The following is a 13,828-nucleotide window of genomic DNA, read 5'->3' on the forward strand; positions in this document are numbered from 1 at the left end:
ATTTACCACATCAATTTTAGCACTGTCTGTGAACTTATTGATCAAACCCCTTTATATTTGTCTAATCAATAATGTACACTACAAACAGCACTGAGCACGGGCTTTCAGTCACAGAAACAAACTTCAACCAGCAGCTTCTGACTCCTACCGCAAAGACAATTTTGGATCCAGTTAGCCAATTTGATCGGGATCAGAGTGGCTCTTAACTGTTGAACAGACCCTCATGCGACACCTTGTCAAAAGCCTTACTGAAGCCCATCACTGCACTACCCTCATCGAGGCACCTCGTCACCTCCTCAAAAAATTAAACTTTTAGACATGACCTCCCTCTAACAAAGCCATGCTTACCATCTTGATTAATCATAGTCTCAGGAGATAAAAGTCTGTGCCTCAAAAATCTTACCACCTCCGCCCCACCAAATATTTCCTTACCACTGATGTCACACTCACTGGCCTGGTGCTCCTTGGTACCATCCTTCTGTAATAATGGTATTATATTAGCTTTATTCCAACCCTCTAGCACCTCTGCAATGTCCAAAGAGGATCTACATTAATGTTAAGGTCTCTATAATCTCTTCCCTTGCATCCTATAGCAGCTAGGATACATCTCATCTGGGCCTAGTAATTTATTCAATCTTAAGTCTGTTTAAACCATTAATACCTCTTCCCTCTTTATGATATTTTGTTCAAGCTTATCAAAGTTGCCCCACCATGATTTTTAAACCTGCATCATTCTTCACATTAGTGAATACAGATGCAAAGGACTCATTTAAAATCTCAACTGTCTTCTAGATCCTCATAGAGATTGTTACTTTTGTCCTCAATGGATGTAATTTGTTCCTTGGTTATCCTCTTTCCTCTAATAAGCATATAAAATTCCTTTGGATTAGCCTTTATTTACCTGCCAAAGTTTTTTATGCCTGCTTTTTGCTTTCCTAATAACTTTTTTTTTTTAAGTAACCCACTGCACTTTCAAAACTCCTCTAGCTTCCACAGCTTGTAGCCCTCAAATTCTATCAGGAGCTTTTCTTTTTTACTTTATCCAATCTTGTACATTTCTCTATACCCCGGGTCCCCTGGACTTGTTTGCTCCCCATTTCACCTTAACAAGAACATGTTGGCCACGTACATTCACTGTCTCATTTTTAAATGACTCCCACTGCACTGATGTATATTTTCCTACAACAAGTTGCTCCCAATCTATTTTGGCCAAATCCTGTCTTATCACATCAAAATCAGCCTTTCCCCCAATACAGAACCCTTCTTTTTGGCCCAACGTTGTAAAATTTAAGACGATCATGGAGAAGGACAAAGTTATGTTCACTAGCACTAAATTGCTCCCCTACTAACCTGTCCAGCTTTGTTCCCCAAATTTAAGTACAGTGTCACCAGCTCCGTACCCCCCCACCAACCTCCTTGTAGGGCATTTTACATGCTGGATTAAAAAGCTCTTCTGTAAACATTTCAAGGATTTTCTCACTTCTAAGCTTTTCACATTTGGTCTATCCCAGTTAATACTGGGGAAGTTGAACTCCCCTATTAGTAGGGTGAATGGAGCACAAATGTGAACATTTTAAAGTATGATGTTAAATTGTGTAAACAGATTTATTTTAGTTTTTTTTAAGAAAAGATTTAATACAATCATGATTCAGAGCTATAAAAAGGTTCCACAGACAGTTCCTCAGAGTCATATTTTCAGCAGTATGTACCATCTACAAGATGCACTGCAGCAACTCTAAGGATTCACTGAAGAACTATCCAAAATCATAACCTCTACCACCTACAAGATCCACATGGCAGCTGACACATGGGAACACCATGCAAGAGAACCCTCCTAGTCAAACATTACCCTAACTTGGAAATAAATTATTGCTCCTTCATGGTCGCTGGTTAAAATTTCAGGACTCCGTACCTAGTAGCACCGTGGATGTACTACTACATCCACAGAAGCATATGTGGGAGCAAAAGTATAGGCTACGATAGCTCATGGTAGTGGCTCAGCACCTTCATGGAAATTAGGCATGGTCAACAAAGGCTGGACTTGCTACTGACACCTCCATCTCATGAATGATTTTCTTTTAAAAGAAGTGATGACAGGATCAGGCCTGTCAGTATTATTCCCACAGTGCAATTGTCTTGCTAACACTCATTGCCCAGGTTCACAAATGATGACGTAGGCGAAATGCAGTAAAGAGAATAGCTGGTAACCATCAGATTATTTTTTATGCTTACAGACTTTAAATATCTGGAAGAAAAATGTAAGGAATTAATTGAGGCAGGAGATTGATATACCATAGAAAAGCACTGACTCAATTGAGACAGTACTGTGCCTCCAAGAGAGATTCATTCTGGGCTGTTTCTCTTGCAGAGAGGTGTTGCTACAGTGCTGCTCGAATGTCTGCTTCAGTAGCAGTGGGTAAACAGCTTTCAGCTCCTGGGCTATTGTTTTTAAAATTAGGCAAAAGAAGTGTGAATGGGTGGAGTTAGGCTCAGACAGACCCACGGTTTTAGTTTTGCTTTCAGTTGGGATTTCAAGTTGGCTATTAAAGCTGATAGATCCAGCTCTCTCTCTGTTGCAGCAAAATGCTTGAGTTCTCTCTCTGCTGCTAGATTGTTTCTTTTGGTGTTCCTTTCTCCTGGACTAGAAGGGAGATAGCAGATGAGGAAAATCTGTCTTGCTGAATGTTTATGGGATGCTACTATATTGGAACAGTTGATGATTAGTAGTTAAATAATATAGTATTTTATTAAGTATTTCAATAGAGTTAAAGGTTGCCACTTCTTATTTTGTTTATATGTTAATTGTGTTCTAAGAATAAAGTGTGTTTTGCTTAAAGCCTAGTACTGGGCCAATCAAATTACACCTAGAACACAGTGCTTTACACTTGCCTTTAAAAGAAGATAAAAAAAAGTTAGCGTCTATGCTATCTCCTAGATGTATTTTGAGGGGGCTTGATCTGGTCCATAACACAATTTCCCATATTGGACATAAATCAAGCTATCAGTTAAAGTATACCTTACTGGGGAGGAAATGGACTAATTCTGTGAGATAGGATGTTTCACTTCACTACAAAAAACAAATTAAACCATCAGTGTGGTATTAGTCAAAAAAATCAAATACCAGGTAAAGTACGAGAAGAATTGTAGCACCTCCCCAAAATGATCTCTGCATCACATAGAAGAAACTGCAGAAAGAAAATATTTTCTTGTAACTACAGGCTATTATCAAGTAGGTGTTCTCAAATTACTTTTATACTGTTATGCTGCATTAAATTGAAAAATGATTTTTAGCTCACCAACAGGAAACTTAAAACAATTAAGCTTCCATCTAAAAGATGAAATGCAACCTCATAATTTCACTTCTGAATCACCAAAACACTTTTGCATAATTTTTGAAATAAAAGTTTTCCCTTTGTTCATGGACGGTTCAATAGACTCCGTCTGCAAGCACAAAGTGAACTGTGCAAAAAACTGTCATGTTCATATATACAGGCTTTGACAGTAAACATTGCCAAACTATTCAAAGAGGCTATCACCTTGCTGAGCCTACTCTGTCCTCATCAAATGCCTCAAGCAAGAGTTACTGGATAGCAATTAGAAATGACAGCTCTAAATTTTGCTTTTCTTCATCTAAAGGTACAAAGACCAATGGTAATGCCCCATTGTTGCTCTGGCTGAGACAGGCTAACGACACAAATTGGGACATGTCGGTTTTGTATAGCTCAGTTTCTCACTGGACAGCTTATATAAGATTATTTGATAGTAATTTGCACATGGTAGAAGTTTAGCGCATATTCATCATGAGCAGGCATCCTGTCCTACTTACTGCAGGCAATGCCAAGCCTCAAGCAAAGTGTAATTTTTTCTATGAAGCCTTAGCTCTACACCACAGAAAGACAGACAATGCAGTTTGCAATGACAGAAACAAAGCGAGCTTAAGTACCTGGGAGACAACAAAATTTTGTCGAAAACCTAGGCAAGCCTGTTATTTTGTACCCCAGCGCACAGTACGGTGCCATCCTATTCTTTATACAAAACCATTCTGTTTCTCCGTCTGCCCGATTCATCAGGCTGCACAGGAAGTTTAACCACCTCCTTTGTTACAATGCAGGAAGTTTAACCCTTTCACTGCCATCTTTTCATAATGAAACTTTGTTTAACTGTAAGCATGTTTACATTAATTTTACTATTGTAGCAAACAAAATAATTACCACCCAGCCTCCCCACTTTTCATATTTCTGTGCTGCTTTCCCTCAAATGATCTTTCTTGTAATTAGATAGGTAAGTAATGCTGGTTCAATTTTCTAAGAATCTCAAACAGATATACTAAACAGAAACTCATTGTTACACAGCAATTTATGTCCAAATCCTTAATTTAGCATGCTGATAAACGGTAGGCTCCTCATGGTTGTTGGTCATGTGGTTGTCACCCTGATAATCTGAACTCAAAGCAGAAGTAAAAGAAAATCCCTGTGCCTCCCCCTCCCCCAGCCATGATGAGATTATGTATATGCTGAACAAAAATATATATAGGGTAGGTGGTTGCAAGGCTCTTTGCATAGAAACAATAATTGTACAATTTCTGAGTTTAAACAGCTGGAAGTCTGCAACATTTGGATGGTATGACAAACTTCTAGATCTTGTGACGGTATAACGTTCCAGAGATTCGGGCTTCGTACTTGGCTAGTCTCAATTTGTATGTGCATTGGTCTCTTGCTTTTTCTATTTTGTCATAATGACCTTTCATACTTTAATACTCAACCTGTGCACAGACCACACAAAAGTTTTATTTAGATATTGTAGAATTCCCCGAGTTGGCTTCCGTTTTTCCATTATGTGTTCTGACTTTGGGTGGGATATATGACTCTGTATCCTACTTTCTATCCTACATGTGGATTAGGCAGTCCTGCACCTACATATCAATAACGTACCATCTTCATACTCCCTTGTTTTCAAGGAGTTTGTCTTGTATTTCTGAAATTTGGACAGACCATGGCTTGGCAGGATAATCCTAGTTTGTCTTCCAAAGGTGATATCCACTGGTGACAGTAAACTCAAATTAAATGCTGTAGATCTTAGGTGTGGCAGAGCAACACAAAGATCCTGTTTGGTTGCTCTGAGCTCCAGGTTAAATGCATTGACCAAATGAACCGTTTCACCTTGGATCCGAGGTAATATGGTGAAGCTGACACATGGTTTAATGCCCCATTTGGCATAAACTTAAAAAATTTGCCTGGATTTTGTGGACCCTTGACAGACATGATCACTTCAGGTGTTTTAAATAGACACTCACTGTGTCTGCCATGGGTGCGTTTGAATGTCCTTCGATAATCCAATGATTGGAAATCTGCAAAAGCAGTGACAAGGATAGAATCATTGCCATTTATGGTGAATAAATCTGTTACAATCTTGGAACAAGGGATTGACAGAATCTTACGAGGGCTGAGCAGTTCTTTGTGTTGCTGTGGTCAGCATACCTTGCACTACCTCACTGTCTTCTCAACATACCCTTTTTTATCCTTGGACAATACAGGATACCCCATGCTAGGCCTTCTTGTTCACTCTATGGCCACTGTCACAATTACACAAGACATGTATGTCTCAGCAAACTGCTCCAGGTACAAGCAAATTTCCCATTAAAATCATGCCTCTCGAGATTCCTACTTCATCTCTGCATTGTCAAAAAGTGCCTGAAAATGTCTGGCCATCCTTCTGTGATAACTTGTCATAGTTGTTTGGTTCTGGATCATTAACAGTCTCTTTCTGAAGTTGAGTGCATTTATGCTGATGCTCCGAGGGTCGGTGTGGACTTGTTGGGCCGAAGGGGCTGTTTCCACACTGTAGGAATTCTATGGATTCTATGGAAACTGTCCTTGACTTTCACTGGATCTTCTGCACAGAAAAATTCATTGAAAGGAAATGAGTGCATCCTCAACAACTGAGCAAGAAATTTTAAAGTGAAGATAGGAGTGACATTTCACTGTGATTGAGTTTCTCCAAAGAATATTGCTGAAAAAAAGGTCAAGGTCTTTCTTTTTGCTGTTTATGATAACATATATATAATTATGACAATTTGAAAATAACTTTTTGTTTTTGTTTGTGTAATAAACATACGCTCTTTTGCTTAAATGTGGATATGTTCAGTGACTGGCTACCAAACTAAATTGTAAAAACAAAAAAAACTTACCTCCTATCAAGCAAGTTTCACTCTGAAATCTGGCTCATTCAATTAACATGAGCTGGATTTGTAACATCATCTAAGACAAACATAGGATACCTTTTAAGCTTTTTTAACTTGCATTTAGATCAGAATTGCTCATTAGTTTCTCAAGTGAATGCCCCAATTATCCACAGTTAAAGTTTGAAGGCTTAAAACTAAAAGGCATATCCTAAAACATATAAACAATGAACTAAGATTTGTGCAATAAAACTGACAAGCTCATCATTATCCAAGCATTTGACCCAGAGTTAAATGAATCTCATTGAGTTACTTTGGCCAAATCCCACTCTGGAGCTTTATTTTCAAAGTCACCCCTTCACGAAGTAATCATGTTCTCCAGCTATTGATTTGAATATTGTGTATTCGTTGAACGACCTGATAACAGTTTGCGCATAAGTAGCATTCCCCGATTTGATGATTTAAAATTACACAAAACACGAAGTAGGCAGCATGCACATTTCCACTCTTTGTGAAAGTTTGTTGTGCATCAACCAACCGCCTATCCTACTCAATGAACACGATCCTTGAATGGCTTGTTGAGGTGCACATCCAAAACAGTTGAAATCCAGACATTAGTCCCTGATATAACTGCAAAGTCCTCTCCACCAACGTCTGGGGACTACTACCAAAATTGGGAGATCTATTTCACAGACTAGTCAAGCAACAGCCGACATTTTCTTTAAGGTATGATTCTGTGAGTATGACTATGCCCCAGACAAGCCAATCATTATCCCTGGGTATGTCATGGTCGACTGGCAAGTCAGACCCAGCAGAAGTGGTAGCAGTGGTTTACAATCAGGAGGGAATTGCCCTGAAAGTCCTCAATACTGAAGCGGGACCGCATGAAATCTCATGACATTGCATCAAACATGGGCAAGGAAACCTCTGCTGATAACCAAATTTGGTTGTTGAAACAATACTCCATGCTGAGCACCACTTGGAGAAAGCAGTTGAGGGTGCCAAGTTTGTAGAATGTACTCTGGATAGGGTACTTCAATATCCATCACCAAGAGTGGTGCAGGAGCATAACTACCGACGAGGTTGGTCGTGTCCTAAATTTAAGCTGCTAGACTCGCTCTCTAGTAGGCAGGTGCTGAGGAAGCGATTAAGAAGGTCTAACCATACTTGACCTATCCTCATCAATCTGCCTGCAGTAGATTCACTTGTCCATGACAATGTCTCTGGCAGTGAGCACTGTAATGTCCTTCTGGAGACAAAGTTGTACGTTGTCAATTTGACTCAGTTACGGGGTGGCAATGGCCTAGTGGTATTATTGCTAGAATATGAATCCAGGAAATCAGTTAATGTTCTAATAACAATGGGTTTGAATCCTGCTACAGCAGATGGTGGAATTTGAGTTCAATAAAAAATATCCGGAATTTAAAAAAAAAATCTACTGATGACCATGAAACCATTGTCAATTATCAGGACAACTCATCTAGCTCACTAATATCCTTCAGGGAAGGAAATCTGTGATCCTCACCTGGTCTGACCTACATGTAAGTCCAGAACCAGAGCAATGTGGTTGACTCTCAAGTGTCCTGTGAAATGGTCTAGCAAGCCACTCAGTTGTATCAATCACTACTAAGTCTCAATAAAGAAATTAAACAAAACAGAACACATGGCATCGAACTAGGCACTGGAAAAGACAGTGGCAGTAACAGCCCTGTTGTCTCTGTATGGTGCTCCTTACTAACATCTGAGTGCTAGTGCCAAAATTGGAAGACCTGTCTCATGGAATAGTCATGCAGCAGCTTGACCAACGGGACAGGCACAGAAGAAATGGTGGCACAGTGGTATACAGTCAGGAGAGAGCTGTCAGGGAGTCCTCAACACTGACTCCAGACCCCTGAAGTTTCGTGGCTTCAGGTTAAACATGGGCAAAGAAACCTCCTGCTGATTACCACATAACCTCCTCCCTCGGCTGATAAATCAGTACTCCTCCATGCTGAACAACACTTGGAAGAAGCAGTGAAGGTGGCAAGGGCGCAAAATATATTCTGGGATTTCAATGTCCATCACCAAGAGTAATTCGGCAGCAGCACTACTGAATGAGCTGGTCAGGTCCTAAAGGATATAGCTGCTAGATTGGGTCTTTGGCTGGTGATGAGAAAACCAATGAAAGGGAAAAACGTACTTGACCTCATCCTTACCAATCTGCTGACTGCAGATGAATCTGTCCATGACAGTATTGGTAAAGTGACCACCGCACAGTCCTTGTGGAGACAAAGTCCTACTTTCACATTGTGTTGTTACACAATCACTGTGCTAAATAGGACAGGCTTCGAACAGATCTAGCAATTCAAAGCTAAGCACCCATGAGATGCTATGGGCCATCAAAAGCAGCATTGTACTCCAACACAATCTGCAACCTTGCAGCCCATCATATTCCCCCATTCAAACATTAACATCAAGCCAGGGATCCACCCTGGTTCAATGCAGAATGCAGGAGGACATTCCAGAAGCAGCTGCAGGCTTACCTAAAAATGAGGTGTCAACCTGAAGAAGCTACCAAACAGGACTACTCGTGTGCGAACAGCATAAGCAGCAAGTGACGGACAGAGCTAAGTGAACCCACAACCAACAGATCAAATCCAAGCTCTGCAGTCCTGCCACAGCCAGTTTTGAATGATAGTGGACGATTCAACAACTCGTGGAGGAGACAACTCCATAAATATCCCCATCCTCATTGATGGAAGGGGCCAGCACATCAGTGCAAAGATAAGGCTAAAGCATTCATAGCAATCTTCAGCCAGAAGTTCCAAGTGGATGATCCATCTCAGACACTTCCAGTGATCCCCAACATCACAGATACCAGTCTGCAGCCAGTTCAATTCACTTCACATGACAACAAGAAATGGTTGGAGGCACTTGATACTGCAAAGGCTATGAGCCCTGACAACATTCCAGCAATAGTACTGAAGACTTGTGCACTAGAACTTGCCACTCCTTTAGCCAAGCAATTCCAGCGCAGTTACAAAACTGAGCAAATAATGTGGGAAAGTGCACATAATAAGCAGGATAAATACAACCTGGCCAATTACTGTCTTCAATTGTCAGTAAAGTGATAGAAGGCTTTCAGTGCTTTCAAGCAGCAGCTACTCAGCAATAAGCTGTTCAATGATGCCCAGCTTGGGTTCTGCCAGGGCCAATCAGACCCTGAACTCATTACAACCTTGGTTCAAACATGGACAAAACAGCTGAATTCGAGAGGTGAGAGAGAGTGACGTATCTTAAAATCAAAGCTGCATTCAACCAAGTGTGGCATCAAGGAGCACTTGCAAAACTGGAATCAATGGGTATCAGGGAGCAAACTTTAGCTGATTGGAGTTATACCTGGGAAGATGGTTGCAGTTGTTAGACGTCAGTCATCTCAGCTCCAGGACATGTCTGCAGGAGTTCCTCAGGGTAGTGTTCTAAGCCCAACCATCTTCAATTGCTTCAGCAATAACCTCCCCTCTATCATAAGGTTAGAAGTGGGGATGTTCGCCAATGATTGCACAATATTCAGCACCATTCGCGACACTGAAGCAGGCCATGTTCAAGTGCAACAAGGTCTGGACAATATCCAGCTTGGACTGACAAGTGGAAAGTCACATTCACACCACACAAATGCTAGGCAATGATCATCTTCAATAAGGAAAATCTAACCACCACCCCTGGACATTTTATGGTGATACCATCACTGAATCTCCCACCACTATCAACATCCTGGTGTTATCATTGACCAGAAACTCAACTAAACTCACAACATAAACACAATGGCTACAACAGTAGGTCAGAGGCTAGGAACACTGCAGCAGGTAACTCACCTTCTGACTCCACAAAACCTGTCAATATCTACAAGGCACAAGTAAGGAGTGTGATAGAATACTCTCCACCTGCCTGGATGAGTGCAGCTCCAACAACACTCAAGAGGCTTGCCAGCATCCAGGACAAAGCAGTCCACTTGATTAACACCACATTCACAAACATCCGTCAACACTCGGTGGCAGCAGTGTGTACTATCTACAGGATGCACTGCAAAAATTCACCAAAGATCCTTAGACAGCACTTTCCAAACCCACAACGACTTCCATCTATAAAAGGACAAGGACAGCCTATACATGGGAAGACGACCACCTGCAAATTCTAAGTTACTCACCATCCTAACTTAGAAATATAATCGCCATTTCTTCATTGTCGCTGAGTCAAAATCTCAGAATTCCCCTCTTAAGGGCAATTTGGGTCAAGGTACAGCAAATGGACTGCAACAGTTCAAGAAGGCAGTTCATTGCCACCTCTGAGGGCAACTAGGAATGGGCAATAAATACTGGCCATCCAGCAATGCCCACCTCCCATAAGTGAATACAAAAAAAACACTGAATTCTGAAAGAAGGGTACTCAGTAATTCTGTCCTATATCATACACACTTCCCATTTACTTCCAAAGAAGGATGATTAATCAATAATTTACAAGTTTGTTCGAACTGTCTTTACAAACAGTATCACATAGGTCATCCATCCATGCTTTTGGCATAAATCTTCTTTAACCAAACGTTGGAAAATTATAGTCAGTGTAAATGATGCTTTTTGCACAAATTCCTTTTAGGTAGAGTCGTAAACTGTCTGGTGCTATCATTCACTAGTTTAAATTTTAGCAACTTCTTTGGAATAATTTCTCTTTTAAATGCTAATCTTCAGTTACAATCTTATTCCATTTCTGATAAAAAAAAATTCCCCGATATCAGCATCCTCTCTGAAAGTTGAGGCAAAATCTTGAATTAGTGCCTTTCATTTACAAAAGCTTGCCACCATTTGTTAATAGCCTTATCCTTGCATCAGAAGGAAAAGTAGTAATTAACTTTTTGTCTTGGTGTCTATACAAGTGCAGTGTCTCGAAATCGGCAATCTCAAGAATAAGTCCATGCCAGATTTTGGAGGATACTGACATTTGAATAGGATGGTTGAGGTCAGAATGGCACAGGCCACTCTTAGCACAGGAAAAAGATTTGAGCTCAAAGCCAATAGCTGGTCAGTGTGCTCATGCAACATCTAGCCCAACAAGCATTTATTTTACTTAACTAGCAATATTAAAAATTCATGCGTGGTAGCTCAAACGTCTAGTTTTTGGACATTGACGGCTTTTGGATAACCAAATTTAGGAAGTTACCTGTAGTTGCCAATTTCATTTTTTTGCCCATTTCTGCTCCTATTATTTTTATTGAAGGTTTCCCTGCTCATCTTGAAATGTCAATTTTCATTTTTACCATCTACTGATTACACAAAACCCTTTAACTTACCATTGATATTCTATCCTTTTTCCTTTGAAATGATTTAATTTCATCATTATCTGTATTAATATTTCTCATTGTTGATTCATTCTATTTGTCAATATTTCCATCTGTTTACATGGCTAAGAATCCATTTTATCAGAATTTGAAAAAAGAAATTTGGACAATCAAGTCTATATCATTTTTTGTTTTCACTCAAATATCTTTATCCGCAAATTTTTTTTCATATGTTTCACTAGACCTAGTTACCGTCCTAATTGTTCATCTAACCTAGTTATTTGTTGTAACTATTCATCTACTTTTATACATACTATTTACTCAATTTCATTCTCTGGATTAACAAAAACGTTCTTTCTTGTTTTAATTGCAATAGGTTGACGGAGCAAAACAAACCCTAAACACAATGCAAAATATTTTTCATTTTGAAATCATTTTCCTACCTCAATCTATCTTTGAATCATCAAAATCTCCTATATCATGACTCATTATGAACACATGCCTCCTCAATTTACATACAGACTTCATCCATAACACAAAACAAAAGAACTGTAGATGCTGGAAATCTGAAATAAAAACAGAAATTGCTGGAGAAACTGAGCAGGTCTGGCAGCATGTATAGAAAGAGAAGGGTTCTGAAGAAGGGTCTCTGGACCTGAAATGTTAATTGTTTTCTGTTTACAGATGCTGCTAAACCTGCTGAATTTCTCCAGCAATTTCTACTTGTGTTTCATCCATAACATCCCTCCTACTGTCCAATGTACTAGTCGTATAAATCCCCTAATAGTCATCAGTTCAACTGAAAATGGATTGCTTTTAGGACCACTTCTCCACACAAATTCTTGCAGTGTACAGTTATGACATTATCATGGATTAACATACCAGACACTACTGCTTTCAGATTGCCCATCTCTCCTGAATATTTTCTACATAATATTAATATCGCAAGCCCTGACTCAACAAGTCACATTTTAATAGTGGTCTTATGAGTTTCAAATTCAAATGACGAGTTCAACAATTTATTTTATTCCATTCTGAGCATGAAACTATGAATTTTAGTTTAGATTCACTTAGTCTGATATTTTCTCATAACTTTTCTTTACGTTTCTAAGTTATTTTCTGTGGACTTTTTTAAAAAAATGTAAACATTTCTACATCTAGAGTTTCCACTGAAAGCTATCTACTTCTACTCTGCATTCCCCAAAACCCCATCTCCAATATTATCCCTACCCCCAACATCTCAGTTTCAAATATTTCCATAATTCAAATTAATCTCCCCACAAATATATTGATCTCAGTTCTGTTTTGATACAGATCATCCTTTCATGACAGATCTTTATTGCTTCAGAACTGGTTATAATACCACAGGAGTCTGAAACATCATCTCCATTTGTGAGCAAATAATAAAGGTTTGACACGAATTACTAAAACATCAAATTCTGACTAATAATGCTCATTTGAAATACCATTGAACATTTCACTACACTAAAGGCTCAATATGAATGCAAGCTATTGCTCACAAAAGGAATTAAATTGAATACTTTTTTTGCTCTCAGCCAACATTCAGTTAGATCAAACATACACCAGATACTATACTAATATGCAATATTTACAGTTTAGAAAAAAAACAAGGCTCCACGTTGTAGCACCAACTCCTTTTAGATCCAAGGGCAACAAGCTCTTAATTGGAGCAGTACCAATGATGACTACAGAGATACAAGAAGTTATTTCATTACATCTTTACCAAGTGTACAAGTGATTTTTAAAATTACTTGGCAAAAATAAGACATTAAAATGTATGCAGTACTCTTTTCTTATAGATCTAAACAAGCTACACACATTTTAACTAAAAGCAAAGTGATACTGTTAACTACTGAATGGCAGGCTTGAGAATTAATTTTAAATTTTGGGCAGATATTACAGAAGACAGAAATAAATCATACTAAATCATATGTAAACCCAATTCAAGCAACCTATTACAAGGTTGTAATAATTTGATTAAAATAAAAAACAGACAAGTAATTATGTGCCATAGCATTTAGTTGTAGAAATGTAAAACATTGCAGGAACTGGAAATCTGAAATAACAAACAGAAACTAATGGAGATACTCAGCAGGTCTAGCAGCATCAGTGAATAGAGAGTTAACAAGGTGGATACCATGTCAAGCAAAGAGAAGTCTATGACTGAAGAGATAGTAGGAACTGCCGATGCTGGAGAATCTGAGATAACACGGTGTAGAGCTGGATGAACACAGCAGGCCAAGCAGCATCAGAAGAGCAGGAAAGCTGACGTTTCGGGTCGAGACCCTTCTTCAGAAAATTTTCTGAAGAAGGGTCTC

At 39.2% G+C, this 13,828-nt stretch overlaps 1 protein-coding gene and 1 pseudogene across 7 annotated transcripts in view; one reads left to right on the top strand and one right to left on the bottom strand.

Moving 5' to 3' along the window:
* prdm2a (PR domain containing 2, with ZNF domain a) overlaps positions 1 to 13,828 on the bottom strand; it is a 144,859-nt gene that overhangs the window by 105,457 nt on the left and 25,574 nt on the right. Inside the window, exon 1 of one of the 7 annotated variants that reach the window (XM_048615030.1) lies at positions 3,944 to 4,053. The exons of the other annotated variants lie outside the window; for them this stretch is intronic. The gene's annotated coding sequence lies outside the window, so the exon portion shown is untranslated. Of the gene's footprint in view, positions 1 to 3,943; positions 4,054 to 13,828 lie in introns of those variants that run through there. 7 annotated transcript variants of the gene reach the window in all.
* Positions 13,649 to 13,828, top strand: part of LOC125486631 — a 1,093-nt pseudogene continuing 913 nt past the window's right edge.

Source organism: Rhincodon typus, chromosome 31, assembly GCF_021869965.1.
Source record: "Rhincodon typus isolate 14 chromosome 31, sRhiTyp1.1, whole genome shotgun sequence".
NCBI classification, from domain to species: domain Eukaryota; kingdom Metazoa; phylum Chordata; class Chondrichthyes; order Orectolobiformes; family Rhincodontidae; genus Rhincodon; species Rhincodon typus.